The sequence below is a fragment of the Phyllobates terribilis genome, unplaced genomic scaffold (assembly GCF_046119375.1).
Source record: "Phyllobates terribilis strain yellow unplaced genomic scaffold, ASM4611937v1 Scaffold_247__1_contigs__length_2908721, whole genome shotgun sequence".
Lineage (NCBI taxonomy): Eukaryota > Metazoa > Chordata > Amphibia > Anura > Dendrobatidae > Phyllobates > Phyllobates terribilis.
Genome location: NW_027363007.1, coordinates 885,885 through 896,407, shown reverse-complemented (window position 1 = coordinate 896,407; position 10,523 = coordinate 885,885). Strand labels below are relative to the sequence as shown.

Here is a 10,523-nt window from a genome sequence, read left to right as displayed (position 1 = left end):
TACTGTATATGGGTGTGTATATGTATACTGTATATGTGTGTATATATATGTATACTGTATATGGGTGTGTATATATGTATACTGTATATGTGTGTATATGTATACTGTATATGGGTGGATATATACAGTACAGACCAAAAGTTTGGACACACCTTCTCATTTAAAGATTTTTCTGTATTTTCATGACTATGAAAATTGTACATTCACACTGAAGGCATCAAAACTATGAATTAACACATGTGGAATTATATACTTAACAAATAAGTGTGAAACAACTGAAAATATGTCTTATATTCTAGGTTCTTCAGAGTAGCCACCTTTTGCTTTGATGACTGCTTTGCACACTCTTGGCATTCTCTTGATGAGCTTCTAGAGGTAGTCACCGGAAATGGTCTTCACTTCACAGGTGTGCCCTGTCAGGTTTAATATGATAAAGTGCTTTATTCTTTGTCGGGTCCAGGGGTCCTGTAGAATGTGAATCCCTGAGGAACAGCGTATCCTTGGCTTGTGCCAAGACAGAAGAAAAGTTGCTGAACACTTGGTACCCCAACGTGATCAATCTATTTGCCAATCAAGATGCCCTGCAGTTGATTAATGCGGACAAATTGGATTCCTTTTATAACTGCGTCTCGACTAGCGGGGTGCCTCAAGGGTCTGTCTTGGGCCCTATATTATTTAATATACTTATTAATGATCTAGTGGAAGGGTTGCATAGTAAAATAGCAATATTTGCAGATGATACTAAACTTTGTAACGTAGTTAATACAGATGAGGATAGGGCACAGCTACAGGAGGATTTAGATAAATTGGGGAGTTGGGCCAAAAAATGGCAAATGGGGTTCAATGCCGATAAATGTAAGGTCATGCACATGGGAAAGAAAAACAGCAGTCACCCATACATATTAAATGGGAAACCGTTGGGGAAATCTGACATGGAGAAGGACCTGGGCGTCTTGGTTAACAGCAAATTAAATTGGAGTGCCCAGTGTCAGGCAGCAGCTGCGAAGGCAAATAGAGTCATGGCATGCATCAGAAGAGGAATAGGGGCATATGATGAGAACATTGTTCTTCCTCTGTATAAAGCGCTGGTAAGGCCGCACTTAGAATATTGTGCACAGTTCTGGGCTCCGGTACTCAGGAAAGACATATTGGAGCTAGAGAGGGTACAAAGGAGGGCGACTAAGGTAATAAAGGGAATGGAGGGACTAGAATACCCAGAGAGGTTGTCCAAATTAGGCCTATTTACGTTGGAAAAGAGAAGGCTTAGGGGAGACCTCATAAACATGTATAAATACATCAGGGGGCTGTACAGAGATCTCTCCCATGACCTGTTTATACCAAGGATGGTGACAAAGACGAGGGGGCACACTATGCGTCTGGAGGAAAGGAGGTTCCTGCACCAGCATAGAAGGGGATTCTTTACGGTCAGAGCTGTGAGACTCTGGAATTCTCTGGGAGAGGAAGTGGTGATGTCCAACTCACTTAATGAGTTCAAGAGAGGACTGGACGCCTTTCTTGAGAACAATAAAATTACATCTTATGCTTAGTGATAGTTAATTAATCCAGGGATTTAATCTGACTGCCAGATTGGAGTCGGGAAGTGAATTTTTCCTCAATGATGTAAATTGGCCTATACCGCATGGTTTTTTTTTGCCTTCCCCTGGATCAACGCTGCGGAATAGCTGCAGTGCACAAGAAATAGGCTGAACTGGATGGACGCTTGTCTTTTTTCGGCCTTTTAAACTATGTAACTATGTAACTATGTAACACTTATGTCCAAGCAGGTAAAGGCGGCTGCAAGATCCGTGATATATAAGGATTCATGTTCATTATTGTATCTCTGGATCAGACATAGACTCAGAGTGATACAACTAAATAGACCCTATAGGGGTAAAGTTGGCATATCCGGGGGGAAATATATCCCAGATTTGCCAAACTGAGCCAACTCATGAAACACATGGGTACATAGGAGAAGAAAGAGTTAATTGGCGTAAAAAATATAAATTTTTATTCCATCAAGTTAAAAAACGTACATAGTAAAAAGAGAAATGACATAATACGGATAGTATAAAGACACTAATTAGATTACCAATGTAGCAAGATATGTTACAAAGTATACATATATGGTCACGCATATGGTCACAGTGGGACATGAGCAATATAGATAATATAGCATAAGGTTAGTATATCAAGACAATCCAATGAGTGTAATAATATATCAAAAAGTAATCCAGAAGTATTCCATAGTCATTGGATTTACACTTGCCATATGCATCAGGTATCCATCTAAATAATGCTCCTGCCCACAAATAATCAGATACATGTCACATAAAACATTTTTTAAGGTAGTCTCTTACCACAAAGAGTGCCAAAAAGGAGGGTAAAGTGCATAAAGGAGCGCACAGTGGCAGAGTGGTATTCCCATCTCATATATTTATGGCACTTCCACAGTCTGAGGACGCACATTCGGCTGAAGTATATTGCTGCGCAGGGACATGCCGGGTCCCTGAGCTGCAATGCATGCCGCCAGCCAATCAAAGGCCAGTAGCTGATGTCGGCGTGCCAGTCACGAGCGACGCATGGAAGTGACGTCATGCGCTGCCCTTGCCGGCACACTGAAATCAGCTACAGAAGAAGACGCCGCATGTCGTGGGAGCGCAGGAAGGTAAGAAGAATCATTTATTTTTGTTTATTTAATGTATTAGAAAAGAACGACAGAACATTATACCAGGAAAGGGCCAAGGATGGGGAGCATTAGACAAGGAAGGGGCTCAGGGTGGGGAGAATTAGACAAGGAAGGGGCCCAGGATGGGGAGCATTATATAAAGAAGGGGCCCAGGATGGGGAACATTATACAAGGAAAGGGCCCAGGATAGGGAGCATTATACCAGAATGGGGGTCATTATACCATGACATGGGCCAGGATGAAGGACATTACACCAGGAAGGGCACAAGGATGGAGGTCATTATACCAGAATGGGGCCTAGGATGGGGGACAGGATACCAGGATGGAGGACATTGTTATAGGATGGGGGACATTGTACCAGGATTGGGGACATTGTTACAGGAAGGGGCCAGGATGGGGGACATTATTACAGTAAGAGGCCCAGGACCAAGGACATTATACCAGGAAGGAGCCCAGGATTGGGACGTTATTGCTGAAAGGGGCTCAGGATGGGGGGTATTATACACAGAAGGTGGATATTATAACAGGAAGAGGCCCAGGATCGGGGATATTATAACAGGAAGGGGCGCAGGATGGGGAACATTATACCAGGAAGGGGCCTAGAATGAGAGACATTATTATAGGATGGGGCTACAATGGGAAACATCCAAGGCAGGGACGAACACGCGCATCATTATCGGATCTAGAATGCTACAAGGGCCCATACATCTGACCAACATGCTGGTGGGGGCCCAGGTCCAAATTTTGCACATCTGCAGGAACATGGCATATGGCTTAACAGTATGTCATATGTTGGGAAGGGGTTAAGCTACAGCACATTACATAGCCTCTTGCAGCTATATCAATGGAAAAATTAAAAAATGTATGGCTTTTTGAAGAAGGGAAGGAAAAAATGCAAAACAAAAAATTATCCGGTCCTGAAGGGATTAAGGAGTTCCCACCCACAGTAAATGTTGTCACTCAGCTTAAAATCTTCACTTGCTTATTAGCAGAAGCTAAGGTTTCATTAGGATCTCCGAGGCTAAAGTTACATGCGGCTCCAGCTTACATGTAAAGGGGATGGTATCAAGGAGTCTCGCCAAACTTTCCCTACAAATGTCCAACAATTCAGAATTCATATCCATTGATAATTTATCTTCTAAAATGATAGCATTTTTTTTCTATCCTTTTCATTTTATGTGTAATTAACTTTTTGCTCTCCTCCTTTAAGCAATGGGAGGAACGACTGATAAGGATCCAGGAAACCATTGATGAATGGCTGAAGGTGCCGACCCAGTGGCTTTAATCTTCTCTTCTGAGGACATCATGCAGCAAATGCCTGAAGAAGGACGCTTATTCCAGACTGTGGACAGAAACTGGAGAGAGATCATGAAACATTGCGTTAAAGACCCGAAGGTAAATGGATGCTTCATGGTGGACTGATACAAGAAAGCACGGTCATCTTGCATCCAGGATTGATGTTTTCCAAGAGTCCGTGTCCTGATGCTTCCATCACAAGGATCCCGGGTTATGGGGCTCCGCACTGCCTGGACTCCAGCCTCCCGCATCTTCTATTTTCTATCCAAATAGGTTCTAATTTTTCTTTTAATATAAACTATTGGCACAATAGTCAATGAATGTGACCTTTTTTCAGTCTCTATAACTATATAATGGAATCTTACTTATGGGCTATCTACTTTGTTTTAGGTTTTAAGCGCCACTTCTCTGACCGGACTTCTGGAGAAACTTCAGGACAGCAATGTGCTTCTGGATAAAATCATGAAAGGGCTGAATGCCTATCTGGAGAAGAAGAGGCTTTTTTCCCACCGTATAGTCCTTTCACTTGTTGCAATGATTGTATATATTCCTTAAATATTTTTTTTTCTTATTTAAACGCATTGAAATCATTTTTGTAATTGGATTTCATTAATAATTTTGCACTGTTTGCCTTCTATTGGCTCTGTGTTGCGCTGGCTATTGGACTTATTTTTAATCTGTCTTTTTTCAGCTCCTCTTAGCCGATTTATGACCACAGATCACATCAAAGCTGAATGTGCAGGAAACAAAAAGCCTAACGGTGCAACATTTTTAATGAAACTGAATTGTCGCAAATACTCGCAATTAAATGGGTATTCCCATCTCCAAGATCCTATCCCAATATGTAGTAGGCGTAGTAATAATAATAATATTAGCAAATACCTCCAATTAGAAGTGTAGTATAGTTCTTCTGATTCACTATGTCGCTTTCCCCATGTGCAAGGCATTGCAGTAGCTTCGGTATCCATGGTTACGACCACTCATATAGTGACAGTTATTTGCTAGTGGTCGTAACCTAAGCTACTGCAATGCCCTGCACATGGGGTAAGCGACAAAACAAATCAGAAGAACTATACTAAACTTCTAATTGGAGGTATTTGCTAATATTATTATTATTACGCATACTACATATTGGGGTAGAATCCTGGAGATGGGAATACACATTTCAGTTAAATAAAAAAAAGTTCCCAAAGCTGGATAGCCCCTTTAAGCTAACCATACGCATGACATATGAGATACCCGTGGTCTGAATGGTTATTTGGCTATTTCTCCTGACTCCCACCTATTCTGCTGATTTAATGGGGAGAGAGGAGAAAGTCGGTACTGGACACCTCCGGCAGCGGGTTATCTCCCCTGAGAACCAAAAGACCGGGTATTGAAATCCCATCTGCCCTATCCTTCTGGCCCTGACATCCTCTATCGGGGGAGAGTCAGGAGACCCCCATACACATCAGTGGGTAGGCCGGTCCTGCTGCAATCGTCAGGTTTAAACTATTTTAATCCAATGTGTATGGGGACTGAATCTTTACTTTAAAGCTTTGCTTTTCTATTTTCTCACATAGACACTAATACAAATGGCGCCTGACCCAATACTTTAATGACATCTTTATCATATTGTGCATTTTCGCTTTAGCTTTTTCTTCCTGTCCAACGATGAAATGCTAGAAATTCTCTCTGAGACTAAAGACCCTCTGCGGGTCCAACCACATCTAAAGAAGGGCTTTGAAGGCATCGCAAAGCTGGAGTTCCTTCCTAACCTGGACATCAAAGCCATGTACAGCACCGAGGGGGAACGCGTAGAGCTCATCCAGACCATCTCCACCTCCGAGGCTCGGGGGGCCGTGGAGAAGTGGCTCATCCAAGGGGAAGATGTCATGTTAAGGAGCGTGCATGATGTTATTGCTCGGTTACGAATGGTACGGATCTACCTACAGACCAAAAGCATTAATTGGAACTAATCTAGTCTATATATATAATCGTCTTATCCCGTCTGTCTGTCTGTCTGTGTGTCTGTCTGTCCAGGAAATCCCGCGTCGCTCATTGGTCCGGCAGCGGCCAATCAGCGCCGGGGGATTTCTAAAAAAAGATGGCGGCCGTTAGCGGCTCATCTGCGGGACGGAGCTGAGCGGCGATGCAGCCGGGAGATGACCGGCGCAAGGCGCTCATCTCCCGGCCGGCAACAGCAGAAGGAACCCGACCGACGGACCCATCTGCGGGATGGAGATGCAGCCGGTAGCAGCGGAAGGACCGCCGGCGTCGCTGACCTCCATGCGGAAGGGAGGACCGGGGAGCGGCGCTGCGGGTCGGGATACTTCTGCTGTGAGCGCCCGCTATGTCCCGGGTTCTCGCAGCGGAAGTAGCCGCACAGGCAGCGCCGCTCCCCGGTCCTCACCAAGACGATTCGATGATTGATCGCGGTCTTCGGACCCGACCAATCACTGATCTTAGCGCAAAACTTAAACACCGCTGTGCTGATTGGTCGCCGACGCTGCCCGCGACCAATCACCGATCTTGGCTCCACATTTAAACACCGCTGTGGTGATTGGTCGCGGCCGATATTTAAATTTGGCGCCAAAATCGGTGATTGGTCGCGGCCGATATTTCAATTTGGCGCCCAAATCGGTGATTGGTCGCGGTCAGCGTCCGCGACCAATCAGCACAATAGTGTTTAACTTTGGCGCCAAGATCAGTCATTGGTCGCGGGCCAAGACAGCGACCAATCACCGATTTGTGCGGCACTTTTAAATAGCGTCCGTGACCAATTGGATGTCAGCGCCACTCCTCGGTCCTCCCTTCACACCCTAGCCGCATGGATGTCAGCGCCGCTCCCCGGTCCTCCCTTCACACCCTAACCGCATGGATGTCAGCGGCGCTGCCTGTGCGGATACTTCCGCTCCGAAAACCCGGGACATGAGCGGGCGCTCGCAGCAGAAGTATCTGGACTCGCAGCGCCGCTCCCCGGTCCTCCCTTCACACCCTAGCCGCTGATGTCCCCACAGTATCCGCATGGTCTTACAAAGGTCCGGACATTTGTGTTAAAAATCGCTGATTGGTCGCGGGCGCTGCCCGCGACCAATCACCGATTTGGGCGCCAAATTTAAATATCAGCCGCGACCAATCAGCACAGCGGTGTTTAAATGTGGAGCCAAGATCGGTGATTGGTCGCGGCCGATATTTAAATTTGGCGCCCAAATCGGTCATTGGTCGCGGGCAGCGCCAGCGACCAATCAGCGATTTTTAACACAAATGTCCGGACCTTTGTAACACCATGCGGATACTGTGGGGACATCAGCGGCTAGGGTGTGAAGGGAGGACCGGGGAGCGGCGCTGCGGGTCGGGATACTTCTGCTCCGAGCGCCCGCTCATGTCCCGGGTTCTCGGAGCGGAAGTATCCGCACAGGCAGCGCCGCTGACATCCATGCGGCTAGGGTGTGAAGGGAGGAACGGGGAGCGGCGCTGACATCCAATTGGTCGCGGACGCTATTTAAAAGTGCCGCACAAATCGGTGATTGGTCGCGGTCTTGGCCCACAACCAATCACGGATCTTGCCGCAAAAGTTAAACACTACGGTGCTGATTGGTCGCGGCCGCTGACAGCGACCAATCACCGATTTGGGCGCCACATTCAAATATCGGCCGCGACCAATCACCGATCTTGGCTCCACATTTAAACACCGCTGTGCGGATTGGTCGCGGACGCTATTTAAATGTGGCACCAAAATCGGTGATTGGTCGCGCCCAGCGTCGGCGACCAATCAGCACAGCGGTGTTTAAATGTGGAGCCAAGATCGGTGATTGGTCGCGGCCGATATTTGAATGTGGCGCCCAAATCGGTGATTGGTCGCTGTCAGCGTCCGCGACCAATTAGCACCGTAGTGTTTAACTTTGGCCGCAAGATCAGTGATTGGTTGCGGGCCAAGTCGGCGACCAATCACCGATTTGTGCGGCACATTTAAATAGCGGCTGCGACCAATTGGATGTCAGCGCCGCTCCCCGGTGCTCCCTTCACGCCCTAGCCGCATGGATGTCAGCGCCGCTGCCTGTGCGGATACTTCCGCTCCGAGAACCCGGGACATGAGCGGGCGCTCGCAGCAGAAGTATCCCGACCCGCAGCGCCGCTCCCCGGTCCTCCCTTCACACCCTAGCCGCTGATGTCCCCACAGTATCCGCATGGTGTTACAAAGGTCCGGACATTTGTGTTAAAAATCGCTGATTGGTCGCTGACGCTGCCGCCGACCAATCACCGATTTAGGCGCCAAATTTAAATATCGGCCGCGACCAATCACCGATCTTGGCTCAACATTTAAACACCGCTGTACTGATTGGTCGCGGACGCTATTTAAATGTGCCTCCAAAATTGGTGATTGGTCGCGCACAGCGTCGGCGACCAATCAGCACAGCGGTGTTTGAATTTGCCGCCAAGATCGGTGATTGGTCGCGGCCAGCGCCAGCGACCAATCAGCGATTTTTAACACAGATGTCCTGACCTTTGTAACACCATGCGGATACTGTGGGGACATCAGTGGCTAGGGTGTGAAGGGAGGACCGGGGAGCGGCGCTGCGAGTCCGGATACTTCTGCTGCGAGCGCCCGCTCATGTCCCGGGTTCTTGCAGCGGAACTATCCGCACAGGCAGCGGCGCTGACATCCATGCGGCTAGGGTGTGAAGGGAGGACCGGGGAGCGGCGCTGACATCCAATTGGTCGCGGCCGCTATTTAAATTTAAATGTGGCGCCAAAATCGGTGATTGGTTGCGCCCAGCGTCGGCGACCAATCAGCACAGCGGTGTTTAAATGTGGAGCCAAGATCGGTGATTGGTCGCGGCCGATATTTAAAATTGGCGCCCAAATCGGTGATTGGTCGCGGGCAGCGCCAGCGACCAATCAGCGATTTTGAACACAAATGTCCGGACCTTTGTAACACCCTGCGGATACTGTGGGGACATCAGCGGCTAGGGTGTGAAGGGAGGACCGGGGAGCGGCGCTGCGGGTCAGGATACTTCTGCTCCGAGCGCCCGCTCATGTCCCGGGTTCTCGCATCGGAAGTAGCCGCACAGGCAGGGGCGCTCCCCTGTCCTCTCTAATACGATTCCGCTCCCCGCTCCTCACCAATACGATTCGCTGATTGGTCGCGCTCTCCACACCCGACCAATCAGTGATCTTGGCGCTAAAGTTAAACACCGCTCTGCTGATTGGTCGCGTCCGCTGCCCGCAACCAATCACCGATTTGGGCGCCACATTTAAATAGCGGCCGCGACCATTCACCGATCTTGCCGCCACATTTAAACACTGCTGTGCTGATTGGACGCGGACGCCGGACGCGTCCAATCAACGAGATTGGCGCCAAATTTAAGCAACGCTCTGCTGATTGATCGCGGTCGCTGGCCGAGATCAATCAGCAGTATTGGCGCAAAATTTAAACAACGCTCTGCTGATTGGTCGCGGTTATCGGCCATGACCAGTCAGCAGTATTGGCGCCAAATTTAAACCTCACTCTGCTGATTGGTCGCAACCACCGGCCGCGACCAATCTGCGTTTTTGGTGCCAAATTTAAACAACGCTCTGCTGATTGGTCACGGTCGCCGGCCGAGACCAATCAGCAGCATTGGGGCCAAATGTAAACCCCGCTGTGCTGATTGGTCGCGGTCGCCGGCAAAGACTCATCAGCGATTTTGGTGCCAAATTTAAACACCGCACTGCTGATTAGTCGCGGCCGCCAGCCGCGACCAATCAGCGAGATTGGCGCCAAATTTAAACGCCGCTCTGCTGATTGGTCGCGGCCGCCATCCGCGACCAATCAGCGAGATTGGCGCCAAATTTAAACAACGCTCTGCTGATTGTTCGCTGTCGCCGGCCTCGACCAATCAGCGATTTTGGCGCCAAATTTAAAGAATGCTCTGCTGTTTGGTCGCGGCCGGCGACCAATCTGTGATTTTGGCGCCGAATTTAAACCCCGCTCTGCATCGCTCTGCTGATTGGTCGCGGTCGGCGGCCATGACCAGTCAGCAGTATTGGCGCCAAATTTAAACACCGTTCGGCTGATTGGTCGCGACTAATCAGCGATTTTGGTGCCAAATTTAAACACGCTCTCCAGTCCTCACTAACACGGTTTGCTGATTGGTCGCGGCCGCCGCCCGCGACCAATCATCGATATAGCCGCCAAATTTAAACACCGCTTTGCTGATTGGTCGCGGTTGCCGAACGCGACCAATCAGCGATTTTGGCGCCAAATTTAAACACAGCTCTGCTGATTGCACCCGGTCGGCCGCATACCTATTCTAGAATACCCGATGCATTAGAATCGGGCCACCATCTAGTTCTTTTATATTTGTATAAGATTATTTGGCGGCAGTGAATGATTTGTGGATGATGTATCTCTTGCAATAGAGCCAGGTAGCAGATCTTCTACCTGCAATCGGTAGAAATGAATTTGCTAGATAATACTAGTAAGGTTGTCCCTCTCTTAAATGCTTCTGTCAACGTAATTTAACTTTGTTTTTTAAAAGGCATACCCTGCGACTGCAAGAAAAGACTGGGTGAGGGA

At 48.3% G+C, this 10,523-nt stretch overlaps 1 long non-coding RNA gene across 1 annotated transcript; it reads left to right on the top strand.

Annotated features, from left to right (window-relative positions):
* The first annotated feature begins 297 nt into the window (after window positions 1-297).
* On the top strand, window positions 298-4,803 carry LOC141217714 (uncharacterized). Its single transcript, XR_012286500.1, has 3 exons — window positions 298-406; window positions 3,897-4,081; window positions 4,373-4,803. It is a non-coding gene; the product is annotated as an uncharacterized lncRNA (long non-coding RNA).
* The last annotated feature ends 5,720 nt before the right edge of the window (window positions 4,804-10,523 follow it).